We start from the raw sequence: 26,571 nt of genomic DNA on the forward strand, positions 1-26,571 counted from the left end.
GCCTCCTCAGACAACTGTTTTGCTTTCTTGCATTTCTTTTTGTTTGTGGTGGTTTTGATCACCGCCTCCTGTACAATGTTATGAACCTCCGTCAGTAGTTCTTCAGGCACTCTGTCTACCAGATATAATCCCTTGAATCTATTCATCACCTCCTCTGTATAATCATAAGGGATTTGATTTAGGTCATATTTGAATGGCCTAGTGGTTTTCCCTATTTTCTTCAATCTAAGCCTGAATTTTGCAATAAGTAGCTCATGATCTGAGCCACAGTAGCTGCCAGGCTTGTTTTTGCTGACTGTATAGAGCTTTTCCATCTTTGGCTGCAAAGAATATAATCAATCTGATTTTGGTGTTGACTATCTGGTGATGTCCATGTGTAGAGTCATCTGTTGTGTTGTTGAAACAGGGTGTTTGCTATGACCAGTGCGTTCTCTTGGCAAAACTCTGTTAGCCTTTGCCCTGCTTTATTTTGTACTCCAAGGCTAAACTTCCTATTACTCCAGGTATCTCTTGACTTCCTATTTTTGCATTCCAATCCCCTGTGGTGAAAGGCTACATTATCATGGTGTTTGTTCTAGAAGGTGTTGTAGATCTTCATAGAACCACTCAATTTCAGCTTCTTGAGCATCAGTGGTTGGGGCATAGACTTGGATTGCTGTCATGTTGAATGGTTTGCCTTTGAAACAAATCGAAGTCATTCTGTCATTTTTTGAAAGTGCATCCAAGGACTGCATTTCAGACTCTTTTGTTGACTATGTGGGCCACTCCATTTCTTCTAAGGGATTCTTGCCCACAGTAGTAGATATAATGGTCCTCTGAATTAAATTCACACATTTCCGTCCATTTTAGTTCACTGATTCCTAAGATGTTGATGTTTGCTCTTGCTATCTTCTGCTTCACCACTTCCAGTTTACCTTGATTCATGGACCTAACATTCCAGGTTCCTATGCAATATTGTTCTTTACAGCAATGGATTTCGCTTTCACTACCAATCCACAACTGAGCTTCATTTCCACTTTGCCTCAGCCACTTTATTCTTTCTGGAGCTATTAGCAAATGCCCTCCACTCTTCTCTATTAGCATATTGGACACTTTCTGACCTGGAGGGCTCATCATCCAGTGTCGTATCTTTTTTGCCTTTCCTACTGTTCAAGGGGTTCTCAAGGCAAGAATACTGGAGTGGTTTACCGTTCCCTCCTCCAGTGGAACACGTTTTGTCAGAACTCTTCACTATGACCCATCTGTCTTGGGTGGCCCTGCATGGCATGGCTCATAGCTCAGTTGAGTTATCACGTCCCTTTGCCATGACAAGGCTATGATCCATGAAGGGATCCGTGAAGGGATCACTGTGCTTAGTCACTCAGTCGTGTCTGACTCTTTGTGACCCTTTGGACTGTAGTCCGCCAGGCTCCTCTGTCCATGGGATTCTCTAGGCGAGAATACTGGAGTGGGTTGCCATTTCCTTCTCCTGGGATCTTCCTGATTCAGGAATTGAACCCTTGCCTCCTGTGTCTCCTGCGTTGCAGGCCGATTCTTTACCCACTGAGCCACTTCTAAAAGATTTTGCTCCCATTATTAGTCCTTCCTGTTATTCTCTGATGTTTTTGCTTTCCTCCCAATGGAGGCATTTACCCTCAGAGGCATTTCAAATTTGTCCCCTGGTTTGCTTTGCAGGTGGTTTTACATCCTGGGACAATTTACTACAGCAGGAATTAAGTATGGGCAAGAAGTGCTTTTTGGTTTTTTGTTAAGTGGGATCAATGTGCAAGGAGAAGAAAGAAAATGAAAAGCATCAGAAGGAGAAGCATGCTCAAGCAGATCAGTTTTCAAAAATTTTTATTTTGAAATAATTTTAAATTGTTAAGGGTAGCAAAAATAGTCCAGAGAGGTTCAACATACCCTTTGCCCATTTATAGTAATATTAACATCTCATAAAAACATAGTTTATTTACCAAAACTAAGAAATTAACATTGCTTCAGACTTTACAGATTCACATATATTTCACTAGTTTTCCCACTGATGACTTTTTTTCTGATTCAGAATAATATGTTACATTTGCAGTTGATCCTTGAACAACAAATGAATGTGTGTGGGGTTAATCTGCCTATAGATTATAGTCAAACCTCCATATCCATAGTTCCTCCAAAACCTTGGGTTCAACCAACCATGGAGAAATACTATTGAGAAATACCTGTGTATGGATGGACCTTTGCAGTTCAGAACTGCATTGTTGAAGGGTCAGCTGTAATTCTTGTGTCTTCTTTTTTTTTCTTAAGGCTGTGCTATGTAGCATACAGGATCTCAGTTCTCCAACCAGGGATTGAACCCCTGCTGCCTGCATTGGGAGCATGGGGTCTTAACCCCTGGATCACCAAGGACGTCTCTCTTGCGTCTTCTTAAACTCTTCAGTCTGTGATCATGTCTTGGTTTTTCTTTGTCTTTCATGACCTTGACACTTCTGAAGAGTATTTTTCAGGCCTTTTGTATAAGGTGTATTCATTAGAGCCTGTCTGATGTTTTCCTGTGAGTAGACTGGGGTTATGCATTCTTAAGAAGAACACCTGAGCTAAAGTGCTTTCATTGTGTCAGGTCAGGGATACATAACATCAACGTGACTTCTCACTAGTGCTCTTAACGTTGATCACTTGGGCAAGCGGTGTATGCTGGGCTTCTCCACCATAAAGTTATGGTTTCTCCATTTTCTACTTGATAGAGCAGAGTCACTAAGTCTAGCCCACACTCAAGGGGAGAGGAATGAAGCTCTACCTCCTAGAGGGAGAAGTACCCGAGAATACTGATCAAACCATCACAGTAATCAAATTTGGGAAGAGGCCATTTAACTATCCTGTGTAACATTAAAGTTTTGCCTACTACTTTTAGACTTTGTCAGTGAATCTTATCTGCAGGAATTATTATGTGGCATTCATATGGTGATTTTTTGTTTCACTCATAGCCAAGCAAGTATATAAGGAAAATTGTCTCCTCTCCATTTATTGACTTAGTCAATCATTTGGTGTTTCACTACAGATTCACTGATGCTTATTTTATTCTTTGGGTTATAAACCAATGTTATTTATTTGGTTGCTCAATTTCATCCAGCTTTGGACATTGGGAACTCTTTAGCATTGTATCCTTTTGACATGCTTCTATCTTCCCTTGCTCCAACTCTCCCATCATCTCCTTCCTTCCTTCTTCCCTCCATCCCTCTTTCTTTCCACTTTCTTATTTTCTGACACTGTAAGGTATTCCAGGCTTATTCTGTATTTTCCATGCCCTATTCCTAGAATCAGTTGTTTCTCCAAGGAGCCCTGGTTCCTTTTGTTGCTAAATGCTATCTAGAAACCAAGGACAGAGTGGTAGCTGAACACACACATTTTAAGAAAGAGTATATGTGAAAGGAGGTTGAGGGTCTGCAAATGGGTTCCCTTAATGCTGTTTATATTCACAGATCCTCTGGAAATTCTTGTGTCTTGAACATTAGCTTTTTACAAGACTTAAAGATATAGTGTGTGTCATGCAGTCTAAATACCTGAGAAGTAAGTTCTACAAAATGCTAAAACTGTGAATATTGTGCTTACAACCTATGTTATATGTGATGGTTAACATGCTTTATTAGAAATAAGAGTAATGGCAAATCAAAGCTGGTGAGGAAAAATGATGCCTATTAACTAAAAAGTGTGGATTAATCCCATTCTTTTATTCTTAAGATTCCTTAGAGCTAATCGAGCTCATGTCTATAATCAACTAAGTGGTATTTCACTTCTTGAATGTTTACTTCTGAATCCTTTAGTCTCTGTTGCAGGGGCCTTACGTAGGTATTAAAATCTCGGCATTTTTGCTTGGTATCCTCATGTTTCCTGGCTTTTTCCAAATGTGTTGCATTAACAATTTCCTGCTTCACTGCTCCTCCCCATAAAACAAGCTATAAGGTTTCATAGTCTTGTAGCAAAATTGAGTAACAGCACTTCCATCTCTCTTTATAAAAATCAGCCTTCTTTTTCTTGCCTGGTCTGCCTCAGTGTGGTCAGTCAGACTTCGGAGATATTTACATGGTAACAAAGGAATCCAAGGGACCCACCCCATCAACTGATAATAGCTCAGCTTCCCTGTAATTCCTCTCGACACTGCCCTGACTGTATAGCTCCTGATCTAGACTGTCAAAAATGTTGAGACCAGCGGTCAAGATTGCATACACACATATAGTACCTGAGGGAAGATTTGGGCTGTGCTTATGTTCACCCCAAATACTTTGGGCTTGAGGAAAGTTTTGACTCTGAATATGGTGCTGGAAGAAGCACAAGCTGGAATCAAGATTGCCAGGAGAAATATCAATAACCTCAGATATGCAGATGACACCACCCTTATGGCAGAAAGTGAAGAGGAACTGAAAAGCCTCTTGATGAAAGTGAAAGAGTCGGACACGACTGAGCGACTGAACTGAACTGACTGAACTGTGGTGTTGTCATTCTTTTTTTAGATTATTGCAACATTCCTCATTGAAAGAAGACAGTACTTTAGTTTCTCAGAAAGGAATAAGATAATTAGATTTGTACTCAGTGTAGAACATGAGCTAAAGAAGGACCATTTGGATGACATTCAGTAAGTACTTGCCTTTCCTATCGTCACCAAAGTTACATATGTACTCTGATGCTCACTTAAGTGGTTTCCAACATTTTTGAAAATGAAGAAACATTTTTAATGTCTTCCAATCTCTAAAATCCCCACAGGAACAGCTGTGATTTTAGGATCTGCTGAGAAAACACTTGATGACAAAAGCTATTATGAATTCAACAATGCTTTGAAATAATTTGTTTTTCACAACAATATATATATATGAATTAGAAAAACAGTGGTATATCTTTATAGGACACATTATTTATTTAATCTATAAATAACTCTTGGTTAAAACATAATAAGCTTAGGGCCATGATCAGAGCATGGTAGCCCGGTAACCATAGATAGAAACAGTAGTTGATTTATTTAATTGATATTACTAAGAGTTCTTAATTAAGGGGTAGTAAGCAAATCAAGACTAATCCTTAGGATCAGAAGCAAGTCAAGATTAAGCCTTAGGGGCAGAGATATTAATAAATCTCAAAGATCTTCTGAGATTTAATAACAATATTTTACATTTCAGGTGACACACACACAATTTTCACTGTTTAATCAGAATCCTATACAGAGAGATCAAATCTTTTTTGAATCACTTAATACCTGGAAGGAGGATATTGAGTAAAATAGGTTATAGTTGGTCATGATAGAAGCAAGACTCAATTCTAATGGCCATTCATGGAGTAGAGATTGCTGTTAAATAATCATATTAAAATGTGGCAGTGAAAAAACCACTCTGATAAACTGGGGAGAATTAAATTAGTCCAGTTTCTTGTGAGAGCAGTTTGGCAAAGTGTGTGGAAAACCTTAAACACCTTGGCCCAGTAATTCCACTTCTTGGAGGCATAGAATGACTTCCAACATTTTTTATGTTGGTAAAGAATGTGGAACTATCTTCACTGCCAGCAGCAGAGACACGTCTAAGTTCATTATGGTCTACAGATTGGATGGAACATTAAGTAGTCATTAAAAATTATCTTTACAAAGTTTTCATTCAGTGTGGAAATGCACATGTTGTTTAAGAAAAAAGTGTACCAAATTGTACATATAGTATAACTGTAAAAATAACTTTTTTCAGATTTTTATAATAAACCTGAATATCTTTCATAATAAAAACTCAATATATTTGCATGTTTTCAAACTGTATGTTACAAATTAGCTTCCTTTAAAAAAAAATATATTGGAAAGCAGTATGTACAATAGCAAGATCATTGACTTTCTAAACAGGCATACTTGGGTTCAAGTTCCAGCTCCAGACTTGGTAGCTGTGTGACCTTAAGCAAGTAATTTAAAAGCTCTAATTTGAGGTTCCTTATCTATATAATGGGTCATGAAGACAAGATGTACATACATGCTAAGTCGCTTCAGTCATGTCTGACTCTGTGGCCCCATGGACTGTAGCCTGCCAGGCTCCTCTGTCCATGGGATTCTCCAGGCAAGAATACTGGAGTGGATTGCCGTTTCCTTCTCCAGGGGATCTTCCCAACCCAGGCACCAAACCCGGGTCTTTATGTCTTCTGCATTGGCAGGTGGGTTCTTTACCATTAGTGCCACCTGGGAAGCCCCAACACGTAGTGACATATATGTTAAATGCCTAATGTAAAGATTGGTAGCTGGGTTAACAATTCAGAAACTGCTATATGTGTATCAATTCAGTTCAGTCACTCATTCGAGTCCAACTCTTTGTGACTCCATGGACTGCAGCATGCCAGGCTTCCCTGTCCATTACCAATTCCTGGAGTTTACTCAAACTCATGTCCATTGAGTCGGTGATGCCATCCAACCATCTCATCCTCTGTTATCTCCTTCTCCTCCCGCCTTCAATCATTCCCAGCATCAGGGTATTTTCAAATAAGTCAGTTTTTTGCATCAGATGACCTAAGTATTGGAGTTTCAGCTTCAGCATCAGTTCTTCCAATGAATATTCAGGACTGATTTCCTTTTGGATGGACTGGTTGGATCTCCTTGCAGTCCAAGGGACTCTCAAAAGTCTTCTCCACCACCACAGTTCAAAACATCAATTCTTTGGCCCTCAGCTTTCTTTATAATCCAACTCTCACATCCACACATGACTACTGGAAAAACCATAGCTTTGACTAGATGTACTTTTGTTGGCAAAGTCATGTCTCTGCTTTTTAATGTGCCGTCTAGGTTGGTCATAACTTTTCTTCAAAGGAGCAAGCGTCTTTTAATATCATGGCTGCAGTCACCATCTGCAGTGATTTTAGATCCCCCCAAAATAAAGTCTGTCACTGTTTCCACTGTTTCCCCATCTATTTGCCATGAAGTGATGGGACCAGATGCCATGATCTTAGTTTTCTGAATGTTGAGCTTTAAGCCAACCTTTTCACTCTCCTCTTTCACTTTCATCCAGTGGCTCTTTAGTTTTTCTTCTCTTTCTGGCATAAGCGTGGTGTCATCTGCGTAGCTGAGGTTATTGATATTTCTCCCGGCAATCTTGATTCCAGCTTGTGCTTCATCCAGCCCAGCGTTTCTCATGATGTACTCTGCATAAATGCACTAGGGCTTCCCTGGTGGCTCAGATGGTAAAGCGTCTGCCTGCAATGCGGGAGACCTGGGTTCGATCCCTGGGTTGGGAAGATCCCCTGGAGAAGGAAATGGCAACCCACTCCAGTACTCTTGCCTGGAAAATTCCTTGGACGGAGGAGCCTGGTAGGCTACAGTCCATGGGGTCGCGAAGAGTCGGAGACGACTGAGTGACTTCACTTTCTTTCTTTTCTTTCACTCTGCATATGAGTTAAATAAGCAGGGTGACAATATACAGCCTTGATGTACTCCTTTCCCTATTTAGAACTAGTCTGTTGTTCCATGTCCAGTTCTAACTGTTGCTGCTTGACCTGCACATAGATTTCTCAGGGAATCTAGTATATGTGTATACTAGAGTTTTAAACAAATGAATAAATGGATTATGGAAACCAGACTTATGCAAGTTGGAGACAGAGGTTACAGTTAAGCAAGGAGGAGGCCAGAAGGGATAGATGGACCATGAGATACTAGATTAGAACTGAATCATCATTATGAAACTGTGTTTAATTTAATGTAGCTAAAGATGGATAGACACAGAAGTAATTATAGATTTTTATAATCCATATTACATAGGTTAGTACACAGACATGTATTTTTCTAGCTCTCTCTGCTGAGAAGACCACAGAGCAGTGACATTCTAGAAGCAATAAGCATACTCAGAGCATAGATCATCATTTCTAATACTATTTTCTAATAAAAGGACTAGGGCTCCTTGGAAAAATAGCTGATTCTAGGGTTGGGGCAGAGAAAACACGAGACTAGCCCAGGGCAGCTTGTAGTGCCAGAAGTTAAGAAATGTTCAAAAAACAAAAAGATAAGATTACATCTAAGAGACACTGAAGGCAACCTAAAAGAATTGCCCATGGCCAAAACTGGAAGGATTTGAGCAATAAAATGAATACTAGTAAGACTGCATTGTAACCTAAGGAATAAAATAAATATTTATGAGTCCATGCTGATATAAATGATCTATAGACAAACAAATAAACAAATAGGGAGAAATGATAAATCTTCCTTACAGAACTCCAAATAATTTATGTAGCCACTACTTCTTCCAAGAGGTGAGCTGTGTAGTAACTTACTTTCAAAAAGTAGGTTATGGAAAGGAGGAAAAAGAGTAACTTTATGGTGAAGAAATTTGACCAGCACTGCCTCATCCAAGTGATCAGTGTTAATAGCAACAGTCATAAGTGATGACAACATGTACTCTTAACTTACTCATAACATACTCTTAACATAATGTCATTCAGAATGACACTACCTTTGTGTTCTTTATCTCTCAAACCCATAACCCCAGTCTAATCGTGCAGAAAATAAACAAATTTAAACAGAAGGACAACGTTCAATATCCCTCAAAATTGTCAAGGTCGTTAAAAACAAAGGAAGTATGAGAAACTTACAGTCAAAGGGTGCCTATGGAGACATTTAGCAACTTTTGTGGGATCATGGAACAGAAAAGGACATTAGTGGAAAAGCTAGTGAAATCAGAACAATGTGTGTGTAGTTCACGGTAATGCACTGATGTTACTGGTTGGCCAAAAAATTCATTTGGATTTTTCTATAACATCTTATGGAAAAACCCGAACAAATGTTTTGGCCAACCCAGTAGTTCTTCAGCTGTGACAAAGGTATCATAGTTGTATGTAAGATGTCACCTTTGCTACACCCTAGCAAGTGGTTGAAAAGTTCCTTCTTGAACCTGTTGTTGTTGTTTAGTCACTGAGTTGTGTCTGACTCTTTTGCAGCCCCATGGACTATAGCCCACCAGGCTCCTCTGTCCATGGGATTTCCCAGGCAAAAATACTGGAGTGCGTTGCCATTTTCTTCTCCAGGGGATCTTCCCTACCCAGGAATCAAACCTGCATTTCCTGCATTGGCAGGCAGACTCTTTACCACTGACCCACTGGGGAAGCCCTTCTTGAATCTTCCAAGCCACAAACTGAGAGAGTCTGTTGCACCTTTGGTCGGCTCTGAGGATTAGATTACTCATTCTTCACTCTGAATTAGCCATTCAACTAGCACAGGTTGTGTACCTTAAGGCCTCGTGCAGGGCATAAAGGTGTATCGGTGATGAAAACGAATGTGGCTCTGCCTTCCAGGGGTGATTGGAAAGTGTGTGCCTTCAATAAGAGACATTCATTTCCGTGCGATATTTATCCAGTGGTCCTAGTTCTACCTCTTTCAGTACCACAAAAATCATAGAGAATGTCTCTTGCTCAAAATAATCTTCAGATTTTGGAAGACAGTTATCATGCTTCCTCTGGGTTTGCACCAGACAAAATGTCCTCTCTTCCCTCAGTATTTTCTAAAATATAAAATTTTGGTTTTCCTCTAAATCCTGATTGCCTTGCTTTTTTCATATTCTTCTTGGGGTATGCAGTTCAGAATAATTTTACCCACTCCTATGTACCTAGTTGTGTGACACTCTTTCACAAACTGTTTATTTTTGGTAACCCCAAAAGCTGATATTGTTACCTCGATGAGAAACTGATACCTTGGTTAAGGACATTAATTCAATTACAGGTGAGTTTATTGAGGAACTACTTTGTACCAGACTTCTTCAAAGTTGTAGGGATAAAACAGTAAATAAATCAGATGAAGTCCCTGAATAATGGAGGTTATTATTCTAGAGCAGGGGTGGCAAATTATCAGCCATGGGCCAAATCTAGGACTTGCCACCTGTTTTTGAAAATAAAGTTTTACTGGAACACGATATTGCCAATGGCTCCTTTCCTCTATAATAGCAGAGTGGAGAAGCTGTGACAGAAATGCACATGGCCCACAAAGCCAAAAATATTCACTCTCTGGCCTTTTAAGTAAAAGTTGGCTCACCCATGTTCTAGGAAGATTGAGTGTAAGGGGTGGTGATCAGGCATCGACGGAAATAGAAAAATAAAGAGTCATATGTCAGATGCTGACGAATACAGTGGAGAAGAATGGAACAGGGCAAGGGAGACAGACGGTGAGAGCAGCACCAGCGCGGTGTGCAGGCGTGTGTGATGGATGTAGGACGAGGGAGGAGCTCGCGGAAATGGTGACCTGAGAGTCACGACCCGCGGCACCGCAGGAGGAGACAGAGAGGGCAGGGAGGAGAAAGACATTCCGGCCAGAGGGAACTGAGGCAGGAGAGCGGCCCTCGGCTTGAGGAGCAGCGGCCGCAGACAGGGAGCTGAGGGAGGAGAGTGGGGGATAGAGCCCAGGGAGGCGGTACAGCGCCGAGCGCACTGGGCACGCTTCACTTCTCCTCTGCGAACGTGAAAGTCAGGAGAAGCCTGGAGCCGAGGAGCCAGGTGTGGGGACCACAGTGTCAAGGATGGTCCTGGCTGCTGAGCTGAGGACAGTCTGAGGAAGGCAGTGGGCGGCGGCTCGGACACCGGCAGGGGGTCGCCCAGAGGGGGGCGCAGCGCGGGACTGAGGCCCCGGTCCGCCTTACCTTACCGCAGAGCGCAGGCCCCGTCAAACGTGATGCTAACCTCGGAGCCCGATGCTCTGGTCCTGGGTCGGGCCAGACAGCACTTACCCGCCAGAGATCTGACTTCGTCGTGGATTCTTTGCGTCTGGTCAGCAGAACTGGGTGACTGGTAGATGAATCCACAGTACTAAGATGATTGAAGGGTTAGATAAAAACTGTGGGCTTGGGAGATCTTTTGAGTCAGAGCAAGGACACTCATGAGCATTTAGTTAAAGCTTTGAAGCACACTTTCTAGGGTGTTCACCTAAAAATGGTCACATTTTTACTACCTCTGCCTCTAGCATTTAATATTAAGGACGGACTGCTTTCCTATCTAAACCAGAGCACTGGCTATAAAGTGAGAATTTGAGGTTCAGCAAGAAGGGGGTGATGTCACTTTACTGAGTGAGTGGGAAGATATGTAAGCACACATGACCGTTATGGCATCTTTTAAGTCACATGAAGCAAGTCACCTGTAGAAAAGGACTTAGCCTGGATGTATCTCCTATTGTCCTGACATAAAATGATATATTTACCTATCATTTTTCAAAACATAAATGTATTAATTTTGTAAAATATTATAAATTTTCTTGGGTACAAAACAAATGTGCCTTTTGAAATATTTTTTTTAAGTTGCATTCAAGGTGATGTTACATCTTTCCTTGAACATCAAATGCCTTTGTTATATTTCTGTTCCCACTTACATTTTGTAAGTGAAGAAGCTGAAATAGTTTTACAGGGAACCTAGATTCTTCTGCATTCATTGACTTGACTGAAAATGGGGGAAACACAGTCATTCAGGCTGAAATGATGAGCTTTCTCCTTTGTTACCTGACCAGAGTTTCACAGAAATGTTGGCTTTCCCATGTGTTGACTAAACTAGTTTAATAGCCTGGCATGCATCTGGATTTGAAAGATCCAGACTGCAATTCTATTTCCTAAGACAATAGGAAATAGGCTTTTTATCTGACTCAGTCCTAGCTCTTCTTATCTAGAAGCAAAGACATTTTTCCTGGTTGTTGGATTACTTCGATAAAGAGATTTGAGAAAGAGAAAACCAGAACAAGAATAATGGGATATTTTCTCAAGGCACATGTAAACACCATCTCATTTTCATGTAATTTCAAGTAGATTAAGGGTTTTCCCCCACCCCTTAGTTGGAGTTATTCTGTGATATACTTAACATATTTGACACTTGGAATGGATCTATTTTTAAACATCACTTTTTAAAAACATAAGGCAAAAATATTTTAAGTAATAGTCATGACATAAAATTGGAGATCCATATCTTTAATCCATAAGGGTAGTGCCTCAAACATTACATCCAAGTGGTCTTGTGTCCAGCTATTGGTTTAAGATGATTCCTGGTTGCTTGATGCTGATCATAATACCATACAATTCTGCCTCAAGGATGTTGCCACACCTGTGAATCTTTCACACACACAAGGTAGTTTTTTGAGCAATAACAAGAATAGATCTGCGACTTTGTTACACTTATAGAATAGGTCATATGAATAGTTTTGTATTTGCTTGCTACTGACTATTTAACAAATGCCTATTTGTGTAGCATAATTTGATCTGAGAAATGGCTATAGTATAATTTGGTAGCAAGATTGTGGGAGAGTAGTTGTCACCCACCATAACCTTCTTCTGTGACCACGATTTCTAATAACAAGAACCTGAGAGCGTTCTCAACAAATTTTATTATTTCATGAAAATTGTGTATTCAACGGTTATCATTTCTTTCTCCCATATTTCCTTGACTATTTCTGTAGACACAGCACTTAGATATGTAGACCTTCCACTTTGAAATGCTAAAATGAATCAAGTATTAAGTCACTCACCATTTGTCAAAAACAGGGTCAATCTTACAATTGCCATGGTTTGCTAGGAAACAATGGTGATTAGGATAGGCATTTATCTATTGAAATGAACCCCAAAGGAGTGAAAGACTTTGAATTCAACAAAAATGACAAGAGTCCTTCAGCAATTTAAAAGTCCTAATGACAAGAATGACAATACCTTGATTATAAGATTGCAAAATCAAGCTATGAAGTCTTCCTGTTTCCTTTTATTTGGGGTGTGAATTCCTTTGTAAGAAATTGGTTTGGTAAAGATACAGCAATATGTGGAAAACACTAGGTGGCGCTAGAGGACCATAATAATTGACCGCAATTAGCGCCCTTTACAAATCACACCATTGTCAGAATCAAGAGGAGTGTGAAATTTTACATGAAAGATGATGCAAATGGTCAGATTTCTTTTTCTCCTGACTATGGCTTAGCTCACTAAAAATCCAAGTGCACTTTTGTCATGAGTGAAGTAGAGTTTATGAAGTGCTTACTGGGCATTAACTTTTCAAAACCTACATTGTAGAAACAATTTCCTTTGTTTGCATGCTTCCATTTTCAAATTTTGTTGCTCCTCAACGTCATGGTCTTAGTTTGGCTACCAGTCACCAACTCACTGTAAACCATTCACATGAAAATATCACTTGATTGTCACCTTTCTGATGACTGACAGCTTCCTTTCCTTGTTTTGTGCAGGGTTTTTTTTTTGTTTTGTTTTGTTTTTTTATTTAAAGGGTCACTGTAAATCTTGGAGCGCAGCAGAGCATATGATGAAAGGTGAAGGCTGTTCCTTCATCCTCCATTTGCCCATGTTGTAAAAAAAAAAAAAAAAAAAAATGAAAAACGTCTGCTGCATAAGCTTATCTCCTTCATGTTTCATCTTGACTCTTCAACAGGAAAATCTATTTCATAATCATTTCATTGAGAGTTATTATGTCTATTTTCATTGAAAGGTATCCACTTTCTGGAAGTCAGTTAAGATTTGGCAAAAGAAAAAAAATAGTACACAGAGATAATCATCATTACATTTCTCTTCTTCTTTTGAAAATGATAAAACATATACCTAGTTTTCCAGTCAGTTTATTTATCAAATTCTTCTGCAACATTTTGAAAAATTGTGTCTTATTAATGAATTGTGAAACCTAAGATACAGGTAGAAATAGTCAACATGAGATTTAAAATATAAATGTACCTAGTAAAAAGATGAAATAAAATCTTAGTATCTTAGTCAAATAGAATATCAGTTTCACAAAATCAACATATATCTAATATACTTCATCTTATTTTGAATTGTAGAAGCTAAAATCCAATATCTCTACATTTCAGATTCAGTTTACCACAATATAACATGAGAAAAATAGTTACTAATACACAGTTAAATTTAAGTTAAATTGTTCCAATTTTATATTTCTTTATCAAAAATAATTTTAAAATTAAAAATTCGGTCTTGGATTTTATTAAAAGTTAACAGTGGTTAAGAAACATTGTATGATATCCTTTATATGTGGTCTAAAAAGAAATGAGCTTGTGTGCAAACCAGAAACAGATGCACAGACTTTTGAGAATGAGCTTGTGGTTTCTGGCGGGGAGGAAGTAGGGGAAAGGGACAGTTAGGGAGCTTGCGATGGACATGTACAGAGTGCTGTGTTTAAAATGGACAACCAGCAAGGACATGTTGTACCACACATGGAACTCTGCTCTGTTATGTGGCAACCTGGATGAGAGGGGAGTCTGGGGGCGAGTGGACACATGTGTGTTTATGGCTGAAACTCATAGGGTTGGCTGTTAATCGGCGATACCCCAATGCAAAATAAAGAGTTTAAAAAAAATTAGCACTCTTTAGAAGATCTCAGTGTTTAACTTCAAGTTTTGGGACAGATGATGATTTTAGGATATAAACTCCAGAGCGAGGGCCCCCTGGGTAGACACTCAGGATGCTGAGTGAACTCCTTAACTGCCTTAGCAAGTTGATCCGTCTCATTAGAGATTATATTTCCATCATAGCATCATATGTTGCCATTAACTTTCCCTTCTTATTTTTTTTTCCTTAGAGCCCATGACCAAAGGTAAAGTGAATAAGATTATCAGACTTTTGTTGCTAACCTTGAAGGTTCAATAATATTGGGATAGTTGTTAGTAATTATTCACTCAGATCTCTAATGGAGCCCCGGTGACCTTACAGGGTTAAGAAAGCTTTCAAAATTCCTAAGAGTTCCCATACTTGGGAAGTAAACAGAGCATTTAACAAATATATTTGAGGTACACAGTTCATATTAGGCCCAGAAAGCACTTGCCTAATAAACTAGTCTTTAATTGTTTTCTTAAGATTAGAAATCTGAGAGGAAGGTCTTGTGGCAAAAAGAAGTCTACTCCAAAGAGGAAATGTATTCCCAGAGAACATTTTAATCCTGTTTCAGAAACTCAGACTTGTAAATCATTACTGTTTGAGTCAATGTAGTTTGATAAGCTTTCAAGATGGAAAAGATCAAAAGCAGGAAGTTGTTAAAGAACTGTTTTGTTGATATTTTGTTAAGTTAAATGGTCAAACCAACTGTAAGACTAGTGGTTCATATGTTATTAAAGAAGAAAAAATAGAATTAAAGAATTATAATTTCATTGAAAAACATTCAGTAAAACATCTTCAATTCTAAATGAAAAGCCTTGGAAAACAACTTTGAATTACGTTTCAGGTGGCTTTATATTTTTATTCAGGAATCTACATGGTGGAAAAAGGGAAGGACTGGATTCTAAAGTCAGAGATTCAGGTTCCATGTCTTGGAATATCCTTGGGGAGGTCAGCCTCTTTAAGGTTACTGCATCATAGTCTTATAAAATATTTATTACTCACATCCTATGGGTCTTGAAAGCTTAAAGAAGATAAGATATGATGTATAAAGTAACTGTGCAGTGTAAAGTCCTTTTCGTCCATCCTCCCATCCATTGTTTACCTACTCATTCTACCATATATTAATCCTTCATAAAGTGTCCTCTTGTGTGGCTCTATTTTGTTTCTCATTGATCCTGAAAGTGCCATTTAATCAACAGAATAAACAATGCTAAGCTTGGTCTTAAGATATTTTTTCAAGTGGAAGGTATATAAAAATAGAATTTTTGAATCCAGTAGTTCAAGACACATCATGATACTGAGGTACAGATGATAAGCCTAAAATCTTGTGTAACTATATATTAAAGCAAAGCATACCATAAGATGAGATTAGGGTTCTTTCTTGTTTTTTTCAGAGGAGAAAAGCCGTTGGGCTGGAACAGGAATTTCCAGACAAGGGTAGTATTATAGCTAAACTGGTCTGTAAAAATAATTCCTCTTTTTAGGATATGGTCAATAAACTGAAATAGAGTGAAACAGAGGAAATTATAAGAAAATGCTAAAAGATACATTTTGGGTAGAAACATTTCATGAAGGTCCAGAAAGGACAAAATGAAGAGTAGAAATTGGACCTACAGTCTTCTTAAATTTATTATCAGGAAGAAGAGCTAGAAAAGAAGGCAGAGAATGCCATTCGGGAGATATTTATTTAGTTCATTATGTATTTTCTAATACTCACTGTAGGCACAGAATTGTGCAAAGTTCTGAGGTGGGGGGTGGGGGTGTTGTGGTTGTAAAAGGAGATATTGATTCTCTCCGCTAAGAGCTTCCAAATTAGAGAGAAAGAAGACATAAACATAGTGAGGAGTTAAGTATCACTGAGGGTGAGACCTGATAAATATGCCAAAATGAGCAGGCTGGTAGTTGCTAGAACAGACTCAGGGAGAAGGAAATTCAGAGGGATGAGAGTATCCTGCAAGAGTGGGCCGTACTCACGATGTACACTCCTTCGCTTTACATTTCTTTGTTGAATCTCCTCCTTCACCCACCCACTGAAAGTGCTCTCGTCAAGGTCACCAAAAATGTCCATATTTCTAAATTCAGTGGTCATTTCTAATCTTTCTGATGTAACAAAGCATTTGATTGAGTTGCCTATTTCTCTTTCTGGGCTTCCTCCTACATCACTGAGTACTCCCTCAGTCTCCTTCCCTGGAGCCCTCCCCACCCCAATCCTGACCTCTCAACAACAAATGCTCAAGGGCTCTTTTCTTCCTCATCTACACAGATTCCCTTGATGATCTCATGTCTTTAAGTACCTTTTATATGCTGGTAACATCTAAATAATATCTAAATTTATATTTTCAGCCCAAGTCATTTCCCCTGAATTCTGAATTCTTAATACTCAATATATCCACATGGATGTCCAATATACATCTTAAACAACATGTTACCATGTCTCAAATTCAGCTGTCAATTTTTCTTCTCCTTCTTCCTTGCTTTGTTCTCTCACTGTCTTCTTCATATTAATCAGGAGACTCAAGGTAAAAACCTTCCCTAACCGTTCTTCCCCATCCTGCTCTTCCTCCTATTAAAGGTGTTTCTGACGTGGTATTTTTAAAAGGTGAGTCAGACTGTGCTCAGTGTAAGAGCCTCCTCTAAGGACTTATGAAGTCAGATTCCTCCAGCGCCCTTGAGATGCTGCTCAAGTCTGTCACCTCTGACCTCATCTCTTTGTCATCTCTTCCTGGCTCACTCTTCCCCAGACACACTGGCATTCTTGCTGTTCCTTTAATATATGAGGTTGTACTTCTTTCTCAGCTTTTTCACTTGCCTTTCCTTATGCCCAGGAAGCTCTTACTACAAATGTCTTCATGGCTTACTCCTTTACCGCCTTCAATCTTTACTCAATTGTCATTGTTTCATGAGGCTTTGACAGTCCTTAATTGCTCCCACAAGAGGTTCAGTTGTCATCCTGTGTGATAGGATTTTTAAATTCCAATCTATTACCTTGTAGAGTAAGGTTTCTCAAAGTGTATTCTTTTGACAGTGTTCATCAGGATTTCCTGGATGCTGTTAAAATGAATTGTTTTCAGGGTCAAAGCCCAGACCAATAAATTGTAATTGAAAGTGAGGCCTGTAAAGCAGATTTTAATAACCTTTCCCAGGTGAACATTAAACAAACTAAGGTTTGGAAACTACTGTCTTAGGGTACCCTGGACAGTCACTAGCTCTAGGATTGCTGGAGGATTGAACAAAGGAGAGGAGGTGGACTGAAGAGTCTTTAGTTATGGTGCTAAGCATTCTCTGCCAGTCTCAACCAGAGAAGCTTTGAGTTTTTGTTTTACTTACTATGTGTCTAAGTGAGGATTCTCTTGAAAAAAAAAAAAAAAAAGGATTATTGGGAAAAAAGGAAATGGATACATAAAATAGCCCTCTATAGATACAGGAAAGTAAAAGAAGCTTCATTTATTTTGGCGTGCAATGGAATAACAGAGCAAACGTGTTATTTACGAAATAATCTGGAGGTAGTACAATAAATTTAATCTATGCGTCAGGCAAATATTTATTAAGCATCTATTAGGTGTTTGGCACCATATTATGTGCTAGAAGTGCAGAGGTGAATAAGACATAGTTCCTACTGTTATGGTTTTCACAGTAGTGAGATTAATGGGAGCTGGAAAAGACTATATAGCCAGGGAAAATATTTTATACAGTAGCTGTCTGGATATGACATGATGAAGACCTGATCTAGAGTAGTCATAAGGAGGTGGATGAAAGACATATTCCAAAGGAAGATATGATGGGATAATGTCACTAATCTATGAGATATATGAAACAATGAGAGCAGAAACAATGAGAGCTAATTCTGAGGTTTAAAGGCTGTGTGAAAGGCAAATTTTGCTGCTGCTAATGAAATTAGAGTAACTGTAAATAGGACTTTGTGTGTGTGTGCTGGGAGGGTGTTGGGAGTATTGGTCAGTTTACCCTTGTATTAATACATTGAGTGCCAGATAACAGTAGGACATTTGAGTGACAATACCTTCTGGTAGCGGAAGATCTTCGGCTGTAGTTTTGGTTAAAAGGGGAGGAGGGCTTGAAAGAGAAAATTGATAGTTTTTAGAAAGTTAGAGGAACCAGTGTAGGAGACAAAAGGAACAGTCAGAGAGGCTGGAAAGAAACCTGGAAAGGATGGTTTTTTTCATTTGGATATTGTCATTCAAATGCCCTACTGTTGTCTGGCACCCTGTGCAGGAGTAATCTCACCAACACTCCCAGCGCCCCCCCAGCATGCTCACAAAACCTATTCACAGCTACTCTGATTTCATTAGTAGCACCCAAGTTTTCTTTGCACACAGCCTGTAAACCTCATATGAGTTTGTAGAGAACTGATGAAATAAAAATTGAGGAAGGCTATTAAATTCACTTAAATGTAGGCTACAGGCTACTTTAGAGTCCTATCAATGGAGGGATGAAAATATGATTCGAGTACTTAATGAGACCTCAGAGATCACAAACCAGCAACCACAGGTGTCTATGGTATTGGGAATGTAACTGTGATAAGAAAAAGTGTTAGTGTTTTTTTTTTTTTCCCTTGACCGTGGGCCACACAGTTCTCCTTTCTACCAAAAAGATTCATTCAGAAGCACAGAATCATGAAGCCTAGAGTCCTATTATTATTAATGGGTCTAAATCCCATTTACCAGATCCAGAGTTGGTGGTAGTTATGATCATGGTGTTCACATTCTTTTCTTGAGCTCCCCTCTCTTTATCACCTTCCCTCTTTTATCTGGTGCTGAAGGTGGAGGGGTAAGGCGGGGTCTGAAGGTACTAGAATGTAATACAGGATTTCCACTGTACTTATGCAGGATGAAACTAGAATTTAGGGACATCTGGGGACTTTTTGGTACCATGTCCTTCTTGGCTCTGGAAATGAGAAGAGTTAATGAATGTGAAGGGTCAGTCATAGAGTAATCCATTCAGGCTAAATTTCTCATTAGCCCCTAATTCTGAGAAGAATATTTGAGGGTGTTCGAGGGTGAGGGAGCTTCTTCTGACCTAAGCCTCCCATCCTGGTTCTGTTCCGTTTACCCATTTCACCAGGCTGAGATTTGCCTGAAACCTTTTCTAATTATGCACTATTTGGGCACTTCATAGATGAAGAGTTGCTACTACAGAGCCTCTGATGTGCTTTCTTGCAAGAAGGACACTAGGCTGTTTTCTAGACACTCTACTTTCCAAATGTGGCTGAAAGTTCAACTCAATCCAGTTCAAGGTAAGGCAAGGGGTACAAAAGTGAATGACAGGGTCCAGGAGAGATTTAAACAGCATGGTGTAAATGATTAATAATAAGTTTTGTGCATGGATCTCTGAGAAAAGTGGAGCGGATGAAAGGTAATCTCTGAGCAGAGGTATGTGGGGAGGTTAAGAGTTCACCTAGAGGCTGAATGGCTTGCTTAGTTGCTTCAGTTGTGTCTGACTCTTTGTGACCCTATGGACCATAGCCCTCCAGGCTCCTCTGTCCATGGGATTCTCCAGGCAAGAATACTGGAGGGGGTTGCTGTTTCTTCCTCCAGGGGATATTCCCAACCCAAGACTGAACCTGCGTCTCTTTATGTCTCTTGCATTGGCAGGCAGGTTCTTTACCACTAGCATCACCTGGGTTGAACTGAGAGGATTCACAGCAAAGGGAAGAAGGTGCAGAGGCCCCAGGTTGAGACTTACAGTTGTGTATCCGGAAGCTCTGAGGATCCTGTAACTAATGAATGTATATGGTCAAGCAGGGGCCAGGCAGGAGCTGAAGATAGGTGAGTGGACAGGGGCCAGCTCAAAAGCAGACTTTTGTGCTGAGCTGAGGAGTCTGACTTGGTTCTGTAAGCAGGGGGAAGCTGTGAGGTTTAAATGGATCTGTAATGTGAACACATTTTTGCTGTAGCTTTATAGTTCAGGTGGCATGGAGGAGGGCATCTGTATGGAGGCGGAAGCTCAAAAGAATGAGATCAATTAGAAGGCCACTGCCATAGACCAGGTGACTGACGATGGGAAACGGAATCAGTATAGAAGCAGAAACGGAGGAGGAGAGACACAAAAGATAATTAGGTGAAAAATTGAGAGGTGCTGGTAATTTTATTTTTGATGTGTAGGAAACAAAAAGATGGCAAAAGATGTCTCGTTCTTAGGTTTTCCAGTAAAGTAGTGGTGTCACCAAAGAGTCAGCTTTGGCCATGATAATTCTGTAAAACAAATAACCCCCAAATACTGATGGTTAAGCAACAAACATTTATTTCTTACTTTTGGATCTTCAAGAGGCTATAAAATCAGCTCTGGTGGCTGTGATCCGGATCACAAATCAGGGTCTGGTCCGCTTCACGTGTTTATTCACTTCAGGACCCATCCTTTGGGACTAAAGGGTGCAGCTTCTACCTGGTATCTGTTGTTCTGGTGGCTAGAGGGTCAGGTCAGAACAGGCTGTACTGTTCTGAAGGGTCTGGTTAGGGTTAAAAGGAATCCTGAGGAAGGATTTCCCAGGAAGTAAGGGAGAAAAGAAAGAAAGAGGAAAAAAACAAAAATATACCTCTCCTTGCACATATGGAGAGGTATATTCCTCCATTTCACTGTGAAGTCACTTGGCAAAGGGCATGTATCTTAATTGTATTTAATCATATTATTAGTAGAGAACTCCAGAATTTATTCCACAACTAACAGGATGCTCATGTAGCATAGTGATATAACGCGTTCGGCTTAGGCATGTAATTCTAAGCATCTCTAGTACATCTAAATGGACATATAGACAATTGAATAGCTGGGTCAAGAAAAATATCAGAGCTGGATTTATGAACCTGTTGGTTATTGAGTGTCAAATAATAAATGAAACTGTGGAAATAGGAAGAATTGTCTAACCACAGTGAAAAGAGGAAAAGAGAGTTATGGATGGAGCCCTGAGATGAACTGCATGCAGATAATCTGAGAAGAAGCTTCCCTGATGGCCTAGTTGGTAAAGAGTCTGCCTGTGATGTGGGAGACCTAGGTTCAATCCCTGGGTGGGGAAGATCCCTTGGGGAAGGAAATGGCCACCCACTCCAGAATTCTTGCCTGGAGAATTACATGGACAGAGGAGCCTAGTGGTCTGCAGTCCATAGGGTCACAAAGAGTCAGACACAACTGAGTGACTAACACTTTCACTTTCAATGTGAGAAGGAATGGTGAGAGGATTAGTTGAGAAATTTGGAGAGAGAGTGGTGGTACTGAACAGAGAAGAGACTTACGAGATGGAGGGAATGGGAATGAACGGTCCAAGGATGCTGAGATTTGTTTTAAGTTAACCTCCACAGAGAATTGGTGTGAAGACTGAGATCTTATCTAATCTGAGAGGTTTCCTTTTTAAAACTAAATTGCAGATTGATGCTCACAGAATCACTAGGGAAGCAACGGGTAATGTAAATAAAAGCCAGGGTATGGTCCCTGGCACTCACTAAATGGTAGGTATTATAATCCTGTTGAAACTATGAAGCTTATTGCTGCCAGTTTAATACAGAATTTGATGTTAGACGATTTTGCTTTGAATTTTATCAAAAAGCATTTTATTATTAGACCCAGGAGAAGCAGAAAAATGTAACACGATGTGATTTTTATGGCATCACCTTGAAGTTAATTATGGTGAAATTCTAGTGTAGCTGTTTTCATTAATTTGATGTTAAAAAGGGAAACTGAGAGTTTTTGCATTCCTGAGATATCTCTTATTTAAAAGCTGTCTAATCCAAGGCATTCTTATCATTTTGATCTTAGGGCTGAAGGAACCATTTGTTCCCTGCCTGTATGAATCACCTTATTTTTAAGTTCTGTCTTTATATTGCCAAATCAGAAAGAAAGCTGAAAAAACATGTGTTTCAAAATATACGTGTCCTTTAGATTACGGAGGTGAAATATGCACTTTTCAGAACTGCTTCTGATTTTCAGGTAACCACAGGGCTTGCAGTTTTTTCCTCATAATTTCTTCCATCTCTACGTGGTTCAGAGTCCTACTGTTTTTCCTGGCTGAAAGCATATGCTGTATTTCACTTTATTAACTGAACATTGGTTATCAAGTTCTTTATCTTTACGGATTCAGCTTTAGGGAACTGGCAATTAATAATCTCTGGAGGGCCCACCATGAAGAGTTTCTGTAATTAGATTATAACGCAAAGGTTTGCTTAGTCACAGTATTTTTAAAAATTTTAATTATGATTTTTGGGCGATGACCCCAATCTTCCCATCTTTTACAACCAACTGCCTTTTTAATGCTGATTTTCTTCAGTTTCTCTTATTGTGTTTATTCTCTTTTTAAAGTCTGTGAGTATAATTAAAACCACCCTACCTTTGAGAACCTTGTGTCCTCACCTAGCAGAATAAATGAAATATGGATACAAAGACTGAGCATATAAATTACCTCTAAAAAAGAAAATGCCTTCTACTTAAAGCTTTTTGATTCCCTTTATTATTTTTTTTTAAATTCTAGAGCTTGATGGCTATTTTCTCTTTAGTCCAGTGATCTTGTTATTAAAGCATCCTTATAAAGGTAATTTAGCACACATGCCTCATAGTTATTAGCCAGATTCTACTACATTCAAATATCAAATCACTTTGCAAATGATACTTCCTTCCATTAGCAAAATAGCTTGGGGTGTGGAGGAGCCTGGGGATGTTTAATTGTTCTGAGTGACATTCTGGAATTCTGCAAAAGTAGTGGAAATGACTTTGCGTCTTTTAGACAAATATTCATATGTATAATAAAGGTGCCACTCTCAGTATAGAGTCTCATAAATCAATGACATCAAAAACGTGCAGAACAATTTATATGAAAAAATTGTGTAATTAATTCAATAGAGCTGACCTTTGACCTAGAAGAAAGGGTATGAGGATGAGGCAGAGAAGAAATGCCCCCAAAGGCCTTAAGCCCACAAACACACTAGACTTAAAATCTTTGAAATGCACTGAACAGAATATATTCTTTTAAATTATTAATATCTTTGAAAATCATAATGCATTATAAAATTGTTATTTGTGAAGTAAATTTTTTAAACCTGAGATGGCTTCACATTTTATCATACAGAAACAGAATAAAGTTATTTTAGAACCGGAAAGCACTTCAGACATCATCTAACCCTACTTCCTCATTATGTAGGGGAGGGTTTTGAGGCCACGCTTACCAGGTGGTGCGGGGGTAAAGAATCCGCCTACAATGCAGGAGACCCGGGTTCAATTGCTGGGTCCGAAAGATCCCTGAAGAAGGGAATGGCAACCTACTCCAGTATTCTTGCCTGTGGAATTCCAGGGATAGAGGAGCCGGTGGATTACAGCCTATGGGGTCGCAAAGAGTAGAGCATGACAGGCGGTTGACACTTCCATTGTCACTTCTGTGAGGCCAGGGGGATCTTCAAGTGCTTTCCCCAGGTCATGCCACAGGTGAATACCAGGTCAGGGCAGACAGATAATGTACGCTTTTTAAGTCTGTAGCACTATGAGGGGAAAAAATTGGTACACTGGACTTACTATGTACAAAGTGATGTAATTTGGCCTGAAGCTTAAGCAGGACTATAGCTGGGTGATTCATGACAACGTATTTACTTGGATTTGGGTAAAAGATAATGGTATTTCATGCATTTTAAAGACAGGTTCATTTTAGAACAGAGTTTTATTGAATTAAAGTTAATCTCTTTCTCTCCTCTCCCTAGCTCCAAGATAATTCAGACTTTCAACTCCTGTCTTCCTTCTCCCCCTCAGAAAAAGAGAATCATACAAATGAACCAAAACAAATCAACCAAAACAGCTAATTACAGTTAACAGGATTATCAGTTTATTTCAGATGAATTCTAATTTTAATTTGTTCTGGTTTTAATTATCAGGAAAATTGTTTAATATCACTGTTTCCTTTTTGAGGTCAGCCCATTTTAGTTCTTCAAAAAATATATTTCTTGGAGATAAATATATATTATTGCTTTATAATATTCATTTCAGACTGGATCAGATAGACTTGGGAAAAAGCCAAGGGCAGGGGACTGTGTTTTACTGCGGCTATAATTCATGCTGTTTATATATATATTAGATTGCATCACACAAAATTTAGAGAATGATTTCTGAAAGGATTCTCAACATGATTAAAATCTGAAAAGAAAAAGGGCATGAATACTATTTCCTTAAGGATAATCATACTTTTGTTCCATCCTTGTAAAGCTGATTGTGGATGAATTCTAAGAGTGCATTTTAGCATAGGATATGACTTTCAACAGAAGAATGTACACAAATCATGTTTTTAGTTCTTTTTAAAGCAAGTGGTAGGAAAGAAGGGTGAACCAGCCATCCTTATCTCTCCTACCCTCACCCCCACCAATGTTATCTTATTAAAAGTGGAGAGGTTTAACAGAAACAATAATAAGTTTTTCAGTGTTCCTTAGCTTAGCGTCCTTTTCTGGTTGAGTACTATAGGAAATGAAGACTCCTACAAAGAGACAAAAAATGACAAGCCACTGTTGTTTCATATCCCAGGCCAGGAGTCTTATAGGATCCATGAGAGTTGAGTGTCAGGGCAGAAGGTCTCAGATCATTACCATAAAAAGCTCTTTGGCACCCTGTGTCATAGAACAAAGTGTCAGACCAGTTCCCATTACTAGGTGCCTGTGGTGCTTTTCTTAAATAATCAGTCCCATTCAGAAAGAGATTTTAAGGTCCTTGATCGTCAGTCTTTCTATTTCACAAGCAGTAATTTTTTTTAAGGCTAAATGGCACTGGAGGCAGAATGTTTTTGAAGTAATGTTTAGAAAAAGAACCTATATCCCAAAGCTGACCTGATTCTTTCTCGTTTTTCCCAAAGGTCAGATGCAAGCTCAGTACTGAGGGCCCTGAACTTGAGCTTGTGGACAGAGGCAGGCAGCAATCCACTCCAGCTCTATGTTCCAGCAGGGGAGGGCCTAGGAGCTAATAAACAAGTGGGAGTCAGTTTTAGGATGGCTGCCGAATCCCAAAGGGGGAAATCAGACAAAGCCTCCTTTGCCCTACTCTGACCCTATAGCCTCAAATATGGGTGCTTATTTTTCTTCTTTAAACTTTTTAAGAGCATGAAAAACCTAGTAAGTGAAGATAGCCAAGATAACATTGCAACTATGCTATATATAAATGTGTATCTTTTTCGAAAGTGCATTTTCAGAGTCCCAATTAGAAAATGTGCTTCACCACTTTACTCTGCATATGCCCCAATGAATTCCAAGAGGTCACAGAGGCAGTATACAACTTCCCAGAGTAGAAGAGCTTGCTCTTTAAAGAGCTATTTTTAGCTTGGAAGGGGGAGTGTAGGCCAGAAAGTGCCTGGCAGGTATGTCCTACAGCAGGGATCTAAACTAGAGGCCTGCTTCCAGGACAAGGTCTCAGTGAGCCTCCTTCTGGGTTGCTCTAGGAGAGGGCAGTTCTGCTGATTGTCACTGCTGTTTTGGGGGGTGAGGGGTAACCAGCTTTCCCCAGGGGAACTCAGCCTGCAGTCCTGGGAGGCCTCTTGTGTAGAGGGTACACTGGGTCTGGGCCCTGACTGACCTGAGCCAGAACACTAGAGCCGGAGGCATGCAATAGCCACGCTCCAGGAAATGAGAATCCGAGACGTATTAAAAATCACGATTCCATTTTGATGGTCACTAACTAGGGTTCCTAAGGTAAATTTCAAACCAACACTTATATCGAATTGTTATCCTTCAGAGTGCACCTTTCCAGGCCGGGCACCAGTGACCGGTAGGCTTGGAGAGGTAGCAGGCGAGGTAGGAGGAAGAAAAATGTCCCTAGGCGCACTTGGACTAGCGGACCGAGTCTGGACCCCTTGAGGAGGTGCTGGCGGCCCCACTGGCAAGAGAGGGCCTGGTCCTAGGATGTCACCGGATATGGTCGAAGCTGATCTGAAGGAGTGCGATGGACAGGGTGAAGGGGAAAAGACGAGGGAATGGCGAGGGTGAGGTAGAGACGCATATGCAGAAGAGGAGAGAGTTAGAAATCCTGAGAGAGACTCAGAAAGGAGTAGAAAGACACGGAGGGACAGGCATAGACTACAAGAAAAACAGAGGAGACCGGAAAAATCGTGAAAGCAGAGACAGCAAGGGAGATATGAGGAAAAACAGTGACAGTGGGAGTCAGGGCAGAGTCGGAGACTGGGAAATACTGGTTGAGGAAGAGGTATCAGCAGCGAGGAAGTGGGAAACGCTCCAAGCTTCCTCCATCACCCCACCTCCCCTCCCCGACCACCCCCCACCCCTTCCTCTCGCTTGCCCAGCCCGCG

At 39.8% G+C, this 26,571-nt stretch overlaps 1 protein-coding gene across 2 annotated transcripts in view; it reads left to right on the forward strand.

Moving 5' to 3' along the window:
* Positions 1–26,571, forward strand: part of NXPH1 (neurexophilin 1) — a 388,449-nt gene that overhangs the window by 18,460 nt on the left and 343,418 nt on the right. The window lies entirely within an intron of this gene.

This window comes from Dama dama, chromosome 18 (assembly GCF_033118175.1).
Source record: "Dama dama isolate Ldn47 chromosome 18, ASM3311817v1, whole genome shotgun sequence".
Taxonomy (NCBI): domain Eukaryota; kingdom Metazoa; phylum Chordata; class Mammalia; order Artiodactyla; family Cervidae; genus Dama; species Dama dama.